A 13,268-nucleotide genomic window follows, 5' to 3' on the forward strand; every position below is an offset into this window, starting at 1 on the left:
AGAAATTGCCAGTGCTGAGAAAAGAGAGACACAACGTGCATCTACTGAAACTGCTGCATCCCTAAAAGTAAGTCAGGACAGCAGAAGAGAGAAAAAGCTGGGCTTTTACAGGCTTGCAGTGGAGAGGATTGCTCTGCCTCTCAGCTGCCATGCCTGCTGTGTGGGGTCATTCACACCAGTGAAACACATTACCCTTGCTCTCATTGTGGCGGGCAGAATACTCACAACAGCAAACATTCAGTATTTTTAAAATAGTTTTTAATTTAATTCCTTAGGCTGCTATCCAGCTTTGGCATTGTAGCTGCTTGTCAATAGTCAGCACTTCACAGTGTCCTTGAGAGGCAGAGGTGCCTCTGATGGGGGATGCTCAGCAGCACAGCCCTGCCCTGCTTAGCCCCTCTCTGTTTGACAGACCACAAAGGCAGGGAGCCAAGGGTAGGAGGGACACTTGGTTCTGGTCATTCTTAGGTGGGTGCCTGAACTTCACTTCCTACATGCCAAATCTCCCTTTTGGATAAAAAATAAATATGTGGGTTTTTTCAAGAAAGTGGTATTTCTAGAATGGACAAAATAAGGCACAGGAAAACATTACCATTTCCTATGGAAAGAACATTTCAACTTTTTGTTTGGCAAAGTAATGAATTATTATTCCTATAAAATTTTCATAGGATTGGTTTTCTTAATACATCAGGATTGTTTCCACTACCCCTACAAATCAGGTGAAGTTTGCTGTCGCTTAAGGGACTTCCCTGAAGCTGTGAGCCTCGTGGAACTGTCAGCATCCTATTTTCTGAGGTTAGAGAAATGTGGGAGAAGACAAAATATGCAATTTATGAGTTAGAGTGCTGAGCAGCTGCTTGCTGTGGAGCCATAGATGCACATTGCAGTTTGAGGAAGACTTAAGGCAACTCATCCAAGATAACTATGGCCTCTTGGGCTCCTCTACAGCGGCAGCAAAGCAAAAAATCCCTGCCAAATACAGCAGCAGAGGAAATGTCTGATGCCCCTCCTTTCTACACTTTTACAAAAGTGGCCCACAGATGGGAACAGGGTTGATGCAACCTGCCTCTAAATTTAGCCCTCAGATCACCTGTACTCAGGTGCACTGGCAGCACAGAGGATGCTGATGCGACTGACCCAGTGGCTCCTGAGTAAGCTGTGAGGGATGTCCAACAAAAAACAGGTTTCAGGCATGGGAAGTGTTAGAATCCAGAAGGATGGGGCCTGAAAATCCATGAGAGCTCACTCTGCCTGAGCCTCTGCTCAACCCACTGCTGAAGGTCAGGATGATTTCTCTGAAGTCCTTCTTGTTTTTAACACATGTTCTATGTGTGCAGAGGGTTTATCTGTTTTGTGAGCAATCTGAAATGTCTGTCAAAGCATACAACAATATTTATTGCACCAGATAATGGAAAAATACAATGAGTTATCTCTCTTCAAAGTATTACTTTTACTTACTTTTAGACATGTCCCTTATGATTCCCTGCTCACAGACATGGGCATCTGGATTTTTGAAGGAAATAGGTGAGTTTGGTTTTTTTTGGGGCGGTAGGGACTTTTTCTCTAAATGTTTAATAGTCCAGACTTCCTACCTGTCAGAGCAGATCACAAATGAAAAACAGCCTAAAGAGCTAGAAAAACCCTGCAAAAGCACATATTGCCAGCCCAGTGTCTCTTGCTGGTGCTTGGGCTGAGCAAGGCAAACACTCACTCCCACAGCCCCAGGTGGGAGCTGCACCAGCATCTCTGACGGTGACAAAGCCAGTGCCAGTGCCCAGCTGGGAAGGAGGAACCTGCTTCTCATGGCTCACACCTGTGAAACAGTAGCAACACATTCACGGCTTCATCCCCCTTTCTCCTGGAGGCTCTGGCTGCATTAATTCAGATAGAGACAAGTTTCTCTCTCTGGTGCTCGACAGAGTGGGGTCTCTGTCCCCTCTCCAAGCCTTCCCTATGTGCATGTGCAGGGCAGATGGAGCAGATTGGAGGTGCTTACTGGCTCCCCTCACTTCGAGTTTGCCTGTACACCCCTCTGCCCCATTTGGCAGATCCCGGGGCTCCCAGTTAGTGCACTCTGCAAGGGCCAGACAAGCTCCAAGGAGCTGAAGGGTGAACCAAGACCTGCCGGTTTTAATCGCAGCATCAAAGGAAAAAGCCCCATCCACTGCATGACCACACTGAAAGGTCTGTCATTCTTACGTGGGTAATGCAACAATTGACTTCTTTATTTAATTTCACTTGTTTTAACTGTCAAGAGCTGGCAGCTCTTGAAAGAAAGGATTAAGTGGGAGAAGTGGAAAGAGTCCTATCTGCTTGCTCTGCACACTGCGGTAGTCTGAGTGCTTTCATTCTGTTTGTACAGTTTCTGGTACAACATGGTCCTGACCCAACTAATCGGATGAATAGGCTGATGGTAAGGAGTTGTTTGCTAGTCTGAACATACTTGCTTTTTGGTTGTTAATATAAAAAATGGTAAGTGGTGCTCACTGTTATCTCAATTAGCTCTTTCATCAGTAACCCTTTTTTTTAGAGTTGGTAATTCAGCCATTAAAAAATAGCCTCTGGATGGGAAGTTAGCAGTCAGGATTAATAACTATTAGCATCTTAAAGAGCTGCAGGGCCTAAAAAAAATGGGTCTGAATTAATATGTGCAAAAAATTTTTTTTTTGTTTTTTATAAAAGCTCTGTGGTTTGAGAGAGAGTTTACATCAATGTCATAGCAGCTTTACTTAGATTTAATCTCTAAAATGTTTTAAAGGCTTTGGAGATTTCAGAAGTAAAACTGGAAATTATTTAGATGGAAATGTCACTGAACCTATTAACTTTTTATAGAATGATAAAATCCTAACAATTTTTGTCTACCATTACTTGAGTGTGGTCCATAGGGAAAAAAACCCCATTGAGAGAAACTTTGGTGGTCTCCATTCATAAGCTTCAGGTCTAAAAAAAAAATAAAATCTGGGAATATGCAGAGCTTGGGGAGAATTACCCAGGGAAAGGCAGAAGAAAAGTAGAGGAATTACACAGAAAGAAGGAAATGAGAAGGGATCAGAGGATGCCAGTATTTGGTATTTGATAGCACACTAGGTAAAACTAGAAGAAGCAAGGAGTTTTGCACCAAAGCTGTGTCCTTTTGCTCTGTGAAGTGACTCCCAATAATCACCTTGCAGGGTCCAGAGCTGGAAAAGAAGACCAGGCATTGTTCTCTGTACACTCCTGACTTTGCTGAGTCTCCTGCATCTTGCTTAATCTTGGCCTGTGGATTCTGATTTTTATTTGGGAGGGACTGTCCTGTGAAACCTTCCCGGCATCATCACAAAGCTTCTGAATCATTTGCTCCTGGAGACACTGGAGCCCTGGGGCAACGGAGATAGCTCTTGTGATAAGAGTGGGAGGAGTGAAAGAAAACACCCATCAATCCGTTCCGAATATTCAAACCCTTAAGCGAAAAAATTCAAGGCACACAAAAACCTCCCGGGACTACTGTATCCTTTCGTTGCTGAAAAGGCTTTAGAGATGGCCTGTTCTGAACAGTAAAAATCACGGCACAAGTCTAAAAACTTTGTTTCTGAGCTGAGGTTCACAAAACAGTGCAGAGGGAGCTGATGCCCGTTTTGCTCTTTGAAAGCCCTGCCGAGGACCCCATCCAACCCAGCGCAGCCGGAGGGCACATTCTGCCGAGGCTCCAACATGAAAAAAAGCGTTTCACGGGAGAGCCTCCACTGGGGAATCCCAATCGCTCGGCACTGTGCACTAGCCTGGGACAGGGATCGGATCTGACCCCATTAATTGGACCTGCTGGCAACAACGCTCCTTTCCTGAGCTTCGAACCAGTCCCTCTAACCTGCACACATGGGCGGACTCCATTTGGGTTAGCCCCTGGCAGATTTTCCCAAGGATGCTGAACTTCCAGGCGCAGCCCCGACGGTAACCTACTCTCCCTGACTAGGAGCTCCCGCATCCCGGCGAGCCGCCGAGCCAGGCTCTTGAGCGGGGGCAAGGAAACTCCTCTCTGCTGCCGCTGCCACCGGCGCTCGCACTCCAGCGCACCGCCGGGGCTCCCCCGCCACGCCGTGCACCCAGCCAGGCCGCCCTGATGCTTCCCGTCCCGCGGGGGTGCGGGGGGCCGGCTGGGGGTGCGGGGGGCCGGCTGGGGGTGCGGGGGGCCGGCAGCCCGGCCCGGAGCAGGAGGGTGGCTGGCGGCGCCGCGCTGGTTTTGGGCAGCGCGCAGCCGCAGTGCGGCCGCCGCCGGGTACAAAGCGGGGCCGGAGCGCTCCGCGGACTCGCAGCGCGGCGGCGGGAGGGAGGCAGGGAGACCGGGAGCTCAAGTTTTGCGAGGTTACTGGAGCCCTCCCCAACCTCCTCGCCTGGGACGTGGAGCCCGGAGGTGAGCGGCGGGGGATGCGGTGGGGACGGGCTGGACGTGGGCGCTCGGGCAAGGGGCGAGAGTAGCGGCGGACGCTGTTGCCGCCGCTCTCGTCGAGAGGAGCAGCGCAGCTTCCCCCGGCCCCGGGGCAGCTCCTGGCTCTGTCGGCAGCGGCGCTGGTAGAAGACGGCGGTCCCGGCGGACCGGTCTGTGAGCTCTTGATCTCCCTCCCCGTTTTGAGTAAAAATGCTTGGTTATGCCAAACGAGGTGCGGACGCGCGTATTCCGTGCATCGCCGCATCCCGCCCGCTCTCGGAGCCGCGGAGGCGCGACCCTGCCCCGAGGGAGGCGCTGCTAGGTGCGGCGGGAAGTACCTGGGCAGGGGAGAGGAGGGGGTGGAATGGGTCACATGTGGGAGCAGTGTTCACCGGCGCTTTGTTTAAATGGACCGTCACTAACTTGTGAGACGGCACTTCAAAAGAGTAGAGATTTTTTTTGGGGGGTAGGGGGATGGGAAAAGGGGAAGGTCTTGGGCTTTGATGCTCAGTACATGAAAGTGCCTTAACTTTGGCTGCTCTTCACGAATCTCACGAATGCTCTTCACGAAAAAAGAAAAAAACCCAACTCACAAACTCTTAAAGACATCCTGAAGTGTTTGAAAACAGTCTTACTTTTTTCTGAAACAACGTTGTGGGGCCCAATAGCTTGATACACATTTACGTGTAAAAACTGATTCAGACGTAATTACAAGCCTCAGTAATAATAGTGACTTTCTTGTGACTGCTTTGTCCTCGAGTTACACATAGGACCAAGCTGAGTTTAATTTTTCTTGAAGCGATGTTAAGGTCAGGTATAGTGTGCTTTTTGTTAAATCATAGCTCTCAAACATTTAAGTAGCAGCTAAGCCGTTTGGCATTTTAGTAGCATAGTTGGCTACCTTGTATCTTGGCAAGCCATAAAAGATACCATGACAATTTACTGATTAAACATATCGGCTGTATCTTACCCTTTTATATCACCCCTTCTGTCAGGGTGACTGGGTCTTATTAAACGTTGTGTGGGTGTCTGTGGAGAAGGAAGAAAAATATGAGAAAAGTCAGAGGAGGCTGATCAGGTTAATGTATGGATTTAAGAAAGGCCAGACTAATTTAGAAAGTGCTCATGATGTGCAGAGAAAGTCCTGATATTTTTGTTCAGGTGGTGTGTCAAGTCCTTAGAAGTGCTGCTTGGGTCTTCAAGTCCAGAGTCAGTTTTCCAAAGGGAGTGGGTGCCAGTAGAGCAAAGTGGTACTGCCTGACAGGAGTAGGGCTGCTGTCAATCCGTGCTGCAAGCAGTATCCTTGAAGTCTTGTCTCTCTTCTGTCTGGGAACATCTGCCATATATTAGTGACTAGACTAGAAATAGGATTCTACCCCAAAACTTTCTCCTCAAGAGGAGATGAAATATTGTCATATGATGCGACAGCTTGTGTCCTTCCTCTGTTGGTTTTGAGTGAGAGAGGTTGCAGCTCTGGTGCACCTCTCCAGCTCTGGTGTGGGGCAGCGGGGTGGGAAACTTGTTGCATACCATGCAGTGCTGAGTGTGGGTCACACCAGCGCCAGGGGTGGTGGCACAACTCCAGGTTGTGGCAGAGTGCAGTTTGGGCTTAAGGACAGGTGGATACAGGCTCTTGTGTGCCTCAAAATCTGTAGCTTTGCTGACCATGTGTTTAATGGAATTTGGTGTTACATTTGACTCTGTTTCATTAGTCTGACATCGCAGTGTGGTTTGTCCCTTTGTATTGCTAGCAATCTAACTAGAAGGAAATTCATATTGTAAAGTGTATTTTGGTGACAACTTCTGTAGCACTCCAGCCCATACAGGAGTCCCAAATGTCTTAGTTTTTAAGTTTGTGCATACCTGCTTTCTTTTAAGGTAGGGCTTTACTTCAAAATTGCACTGGAGAAAGCCCTGATTGAAAACAATGTGAACTGGTTTTTGGTGTCAGTTCAGTGTGTCTTTCAAAATCCCACCTCCTTGAGAGAACCTGCTATGGAGGTATTTCTTGTAGCACAAATTACCTCACTTAGAGATGAGTTGATCCAGTAGCTCCCCCTTGGTATCTGTTTGCCTTTTCTCACTCTAGCAGTTTTCTCAGGTTTGTAAGCTTCTGGTACAGCTTGTCGTCTCAATTTCTGCAGCGCGCTGCATGTCTAAATAATAGATGGTGAAAGTGAAATGAAAACGTCCAAATGAAGAGTCAGTTTTGCAAATGATGCAGAGCTACTGTGGAGAGCTGTCGGGAATGGGCATCTGATCGTGCTTTTAGTTGCTAAAACATTAGTTGTTAACTGAGGAGAGTTGCAGATTTTCTTGTGGTGTCAGCACCTGTTGAAGTGGTAGGTCATGGAGATGAAGGGCTTTTTCCCTAGTGATTTAGCTAATGGAATTGACTAATGGGCCAAAGAAGGTGTTTCAGGCATCACTGCTTGTGCTGTTTATCCATCCAAATTCTCCTCTGCACTTTAGAAAGGCAAGAAACATAGTACTTGGGAAGTGGCTTGAAAGCTTGTGTGCATGTATGTGCACAAGTATGAATTTTATCTAAAATTTTTGTGGGTTGTGTCAAGATGACATGTATTAAGCTGATGACTAGGTTTTAATGTTGTGATGATGAGGAGTTCATGTGGAATTGCAACAAGAAGTAGCAATGAACTACTTCCAAAAAATAATGATTCCCCCTAACTTCTTAAAGATGCAGTAAATGTAGTTTACAGATGACTTGAAATGCCAGCTGTAACTTTTTACAGAATTTATTTGAGAAGTCTTTTGTTTAAACTATATAAAAATATCTAAAATAACATTGTATTTTTATAAACCTTTTGTATATAACCATAATTCACAAGACTTTATGAAATAAAAATATTTATGAACATTATTAAATAAGTTCATCTTGACTAGAGATTGAGATTTATGGTGAGGTTTATAATGTGTTTGAGTCTAGTGGGAAATGATTCATTTTAAGTATCTTAATAGTATCTGCTTGCATGGTTGAATAATTGGTAGTGCTGTAAAAAGGCATTTAGGCATCTCAAGGGAAACTACTTAGGCTTGTCAACTCTGACACTCCACAGTTGTCTCTTGCTCCCATTATAGAGGCTATATATTGAGGGGAAATAACATGCAAATGACTGTTCCCAGCTATCAAAAGACTGGCGCCTGAAGAGAAATAAATACATATCAGGAATTAACAATTGGCATAATTGATTTTTTTTTTCAGTTTATATATTTTCCTAGCAGTGTTGTACTGTGAATTATACTTGTAAGGTCTATCTAGCATATTCTCTGATTCTGAATTCTGCCCATATATTAGACTTTGGGAAACTGTATCTGCAGTCATGACAGTAGTGTTGAGACTTGTGGTTAAATCTGAAAAGTGATTCAGGCCATGTTTATATTTGTACTTCACCAAAGGTTCCCTGGCAAACTCCAGAAAGCAGAAAGATGTATGTGGTGATAGTCACTTTTTCACCATTAATGGTGTACTTGTCCATGATGAGGAAAAAAGGAAATAGCTTGTAATGTAGTGAATATGGGAAATGCTTTCTGAGCTTTGATAGTAATGAAAAAAAAAAAAAATTGGTCATTCAGGAGGGGTGGCAAGAGCATCTGATCTCTCTTTTGGCCTGCCACAGACTCTGCATTAACCCTGCATTAAGCCCAATGACTAGTCTGGCTAAAGCATAACTTAGAAGGTGACATCCTGTTGGACTTAAAACACTCCCACAGGTTTCCCTTGTCGCTTAGTGCCAATTTTTGGTGCTTTTCTGAGCTCAAAAATGTGTTTCTGATTTCTAATTAGAGCTGTACTGAGGAAGGATAGCTGGCAATTAAGCATGAGTCATGAATGCGTGTTTTCAATGTCCCTTTAATTCTTTAGAAATGTGAGTAGACTGAAGACAGAGGAGTCGGACAAGATCAGTTGGAACTTAATTGTGGATAAGCATTGTCTAACTGAGCCTGGTCTTTTCAAAAGCCAAGCTGCTGTTCACATACTTTTCTGATGTGTGGCCTCCCTATTGCACACAGAGCCAAAAGTAGTCGCAGATACCTGTCCTGATGGGCTGGAGGTTGTGACTACCTTTCCCCAAAACAAGGCATCTCCAGAAAATGTTCTGGTGAAGGGGATGGTGGGAGGAGCCTGCTTTGTGGCTCAGGGATAGTGCCTGTGTCCCATCCTTCACGCAGACAGATGTCTCTGCTGTCCTGGAGCACTGGGATGTTGCTGTGTGACACACAGAGCTCCAGACAAAGAAGTGTCAGTGAGAGAAGTCTCCTACATGCGTGCTATGTCTGCTTTTCCATCTTCTCTGCAGCCGGGTATGCCATGAGCTACAGCAGCTTTTTGTGGTGTTTGGGGGTGGTTGGTGTCCAGGAGGGCAGTGGGAGCACCTCACTGGATTTCTTGGACAAATGTTTGTGCCACCACACTTAGGGGATGGATTGGTGGTCTGCACTGGCCTGGTGATGTATTAGACCTGTTTCATCATGTGCCAGTGCTTGAAGTTCCTGCCTGTAGATCCCTAAGCTACTGGTTGTGGAAATTTAGAATGATTTACTGGTGAATTCTTCGTTATCTAAAGGTACCCTTTCCTCATTCCAAGGACCTTGCTTTTTCTTACTAGTCTTCTGGGCCCAGAGAGTCCAGAGCATTTACATGAAACAGTAGTGCCCTGGCAGGAGCAGGTTACACTGCTGCTGAGGTTTCTAAGAAGATGCAAACAGTCAAGGTGTTGGTTATTGGACACAAGGCACTAGCCTTAGTAAGGCTGCTTTGGGTTGAGAGGTTCTGTGCCAGAAGTTTTTGTCCAGTGTGAGGTACCCATACATCTAAGACTGATGAGGTCTAATCAGTCCTGTATGTCTTGTATGAGTCTGTAACTGGTTATCATTGACTTTTCAACTCTAAGTCCCTGGACTTTTTTTTCCTACTTTTTTTACTATTTCAGGCAGTATTCTGAAGTTTAGCTTCCAGACAGGGCTGTTACCCACACAAATGATCAGTCCTTCTCTTGGTCTCACTAAACTGTTAGCCTTTATGGCTGTGTACTGACAATGAGTTCTGTAACATGTGTCCACACATTTCAGCCTCCTAATTGTATGGCTTGATCAACACTTCTTGATGTAAGTTTTAGCTTTTATGCACCATCTATTATTTTACATAATCTACCAGCCCCTGCCAAATAATGTAGTTTGGTCTGTTAAAGATTGAACTGTCTTTTTGGAGTCTCTTTCACGATTTATAAGTATTTCTGATCTCTTCCCAATTCTGCAGTGTCACTATTGAGGGGGAGGATGCTGCCCGGATTGGCTCAGATGATTTTGCACCACGAATTGCTGAGTGGCGCCAGAAATGTTTCTGTTTTTTTCAGTGCCCCTGCCAGTCTCCACACCTCCTGGCTCTTTCCTGTTGAATCTGCCTGTGCCACAGGGGCTTTACAGGGGCTGCAGGTAGGCGGAAAACCTGTGCCTGGCTGAAAGCAGTGAGCTCTTCTCTTGCACTTCTGCTGCCACCTTCTTTCTGTTGGTGCTAGTATTAATGTGGCTGTGGGACAAAATTGGAACACTGATCTGGCTGGAAACAGATGTGCTGGAATACCTCCCTCCCTGCCCTGACCCCCGGCTATTTGATGTGTGCACAGTGTCCCACGGGCTGTGCCAACATAGCATGAGAGGGTGGGAAACCTCAGCGGTAGTACAGGGATGTGTCAGAAATTAATAGGCATGAAATCATGGTACTGTGATTGCCTCCCGAGCCTGTGAGTTGGAAATCCATATGATGTGGGTTTAGTCCATTAGAACCTTTCTGAGGTTCTAATGAGGATCAGGAGCACTGATCACCAAAGCCCTGCTTTGCGGGTGGGACTGGGAGAGCCCCTCGCCTCGCATTTTCTACTCATCAGCCTGCAACCTGTTAGTCTCAAAGAATAACAAGTTGAGTTTAGTTTAAAACTAAATTATCTATTTAAAACTAAACTAATTATCTCCTCCGAGCCGATCTGATTTTTTTTTTTTATTTTTTTAGCCGCATGTTTTCCCAGTTAACGGCTGGAAGCCTTCCCTGAAGTGAGACAATGTCAGAGGTTGAATGTGTTTGTTTAGGTGCATAAACATGGCTGTGCATGGTGGGGCTTCCATCACAGTGTTTTCATTCACTTCGTGAGCTGTTAAATGAGAAAAGGATGGCGCTCATTCTTGAGCTGTTTTGGAACAGCTGTGTCAAAAAGCCCCCAAGGACCTCGGACAATAGTGAAATCTCTGTGAATGATGCTCTTTTCATCTCTGTCACAGCACATGCAGAGGATCTCTGAGAGTTACACAAAACTAATTTAGTTTGGATAGGGAAAGAAGGATACATACGTGAGTGCTTTATGTGGCCCTTCAGTATTTCTCCAGATGGAATTTGCGAAGAAGTGTGGTGACTGGGGGAGATAATGTTTAGATTCAGACTAAGGAACCTTTCTCTCTATTTATGTAGACACTTCTGAGTGTTTTAAAATTAGAATATGAAAAGTAACAAAGGACGGTCAAGATACTGATCGCGAGACAAAAGCAGGGGCACTTGACTCATGCATAGTTATTAAATTTTGCAATATTGCTTCATTTTCCTCCCAATTTCCACCCTTCCAACAGAAGAGAAATCAGAATGAAAGAGTTGATAGGCCTTCTCAGTTTTGCAGCTTGGCAAATGCAATTTAGGGCTGTTGGTATTTTCTGACCAGTGCTTTGTTATTAACCCACCTGTTAGTAGACAGGCTGTTTCAATTTGTCAGTGTTCCTTTGCAGTGTTAGTAGACTGATACATTAAGATACATTCCACTTCCCGCTGCAGTTCAGTTTTTGGAGGGCTGCACTACAGCATAGCCTTGCTTCTTTTTTTTCCCCAGGTGTATCTGCCTCAATAGACACGGCAGAATACCTGCTAAGAGATGTATCGTTTGGCTGACTCTTTCTTCAGAGTAGAAACTGGGGTTTCTATCGGGGTGAATCCCACTGTGGGGGGGTTGTTTGTTTGTTTGTTTTGTGTTTAAGGAGAGTGCTTTACTGGGTAACGACTCGTATGCTGGAATCTGACTTTTCACTCGATTGGCCACAGACACACCCAGATGTACCTGCGCTCTGCAATAGATAACTGTAGTGTGCATTGTTTACATTTCAGACACCAAACCAGGGCGAAAATCAGGCTGTTCATTCATTGCGACCTGTCATGTAGCTGAGTGTGAGTGCACGTCCCTCCAGGCTCCATTAGCATGAGTTAACTTTGTAATTGGGTTTCTGGGGCAAACAGGGACAGGAAGCAGAAGTAATTTGGCAGGCCAGGCTTAGCTTTTTTGTTCTGTGTGTCCTAAGTGCACAAGAGAGCAGAAGTAAAAGAGTGGTGCAGAAGTAAAAGAATGGCTGGAGAAATCCTAACAAAGCAGAGGACAGTTGTCAAAACTTGATCTGGATGTTATGGAATATCATGGGACTTAACCAAGGTGGGACATTACAGCTATATTGAAGCAGAATTTCTATAGGCTCCTGTGATTTTTTAGAGTCCTTCTCCTCCTGCTCTGTATTTTTCAGCTGTCTGTCTGGCAGTAGCACTTTGCCTTGTTGAGTCTAGCAACAGAAAATTGCTTGCAACAGAAAATTCAGGCTTGCTGAATGAAAATCAGTTGTCACTAGTCAGTTTTGAAGCTGCTTCACAATGAACTCAATAGAAATGTAAGTTTTGAAGTTGCTCTAAACTCTGTTCATAATACCTAGTTTTGCACAAATAAACCAAAAAAGGGGGGGGGGGGGGGGGAATCCAAGCCAAACTGTAAAATGCGTTCCTGAGTAGGGGAGACAGGTTTTGGTGTTTTTTCTTCTATTTTTTAAGGCATTGAAAATCATTTGGCTCTTTTCAGGTGTTCAGTTTGGATTTACAGGAACACGATTAAAATTAAGCTGCCTTATGGTATTTTTTTTAAAACCACACTTCACATTTTTCAATTAATAACTTCACTTTTAAAACAATAGTCTTTTTCCCAGACTAATCTTAAGACTCAGAAAATGCAATACAAGAAGACTTTTTTTTAGCTTAAGCTCCATTCCTTCCTGATATGTGGGGCTGAACTTGTTCTCAAACTTTCAAGTTGCTGCTTTCTTGGTTTTTTTCCTGATGATAAGCTCTGGAGGGGTTTTCTTTCCTCAGATGAATGCTCGTCTTACTGTGGCATCACTGACCATTTTCTCAATTAACACTTTGCCAGCAGCCTTCTCAGGAAGCTTTCTGTGCATGACGAGTCAGTAACATTCGAAGAGGAGATATAATCACCTGCAAGACCCAGGTGAAATCTCTCTGAAACAAAGAGATGCTGGAAATTATGCGGGCATGATTAGCTGCAGTTTGTGTCCTGTCAGCATCATTTACCAAATTGGGCTGACAAACTTGATGTCTGCTTCTTACTTTGCTCTTGTGGGGTTAGGGGCTGCTTCATGCATGGGGTTTTTTTGAGTAGGCAAGGGTTCTGATGTGTGTAGTGGAGGTTGCCTTGATCCTAACCCCATCTGTGATTTAGCACTGAGTCTTTGTCTCCTTTGTGTTTTTCTTGCAGTTTCTCATCCCATCACTACTGCTGCTTGTGCCCACTGTCGTGTTTTTAAGCAATGTTGCAGGATCACATAAACGAAAATACTAGTGGCTGCCGGGAGCCTTCTCACTGAGGAAATTTAAGGCAAACAAACCCCTCTTTGTATCTGTGCACACATCATGACTGTCACGAGTTATGCAGTAGGCGTGCTAAGGAGATGCAGTCGGTGCTCACTGCGCCGGGTCTCGGCGGTGGGAGCTGCACCTCCTGCTCCAGCCAGGCAGGCAGTGCTCAGACACTTAGTG

At 45.2% G+C, this 13,268-nt stretch overlaps 1 protein-coding gene across 1 annotated transcript in view; it reads left to right on the top strand.

The window, feature by feature from the left end:
• Positions 1-4,258: 4,258 nt before the first annotated feature.
• KANK1 (KN motif and ankyrin repeat domains 1) overlaps positions 4,259-13,268 on the top strand; it is a 129,251-nt gene continuing 120,241 nt past the window's right edge. Inside the window, exon 1 of the mRNA XM_084225585.1 lies at positions 4,259-4,387. The gene's annotated coding sequence lies outside the window, so the exon portion shown is untranslated. The remainder of the gene's footprint in view (positions 4,388-13,268) is intronic.

This window comes from Fringilla coelebs (assembly GCF_963513975.1).
Source record: "Fringilla coelebs genome assembly, chromosome: Z".
In the NCBI taxonomy this organism is placed as follows: Eukaryota; Metazoa; Chordata; class Aves; order Passeriformes; family Fringillidae; genus Fringilla; species Fringilla coelebs.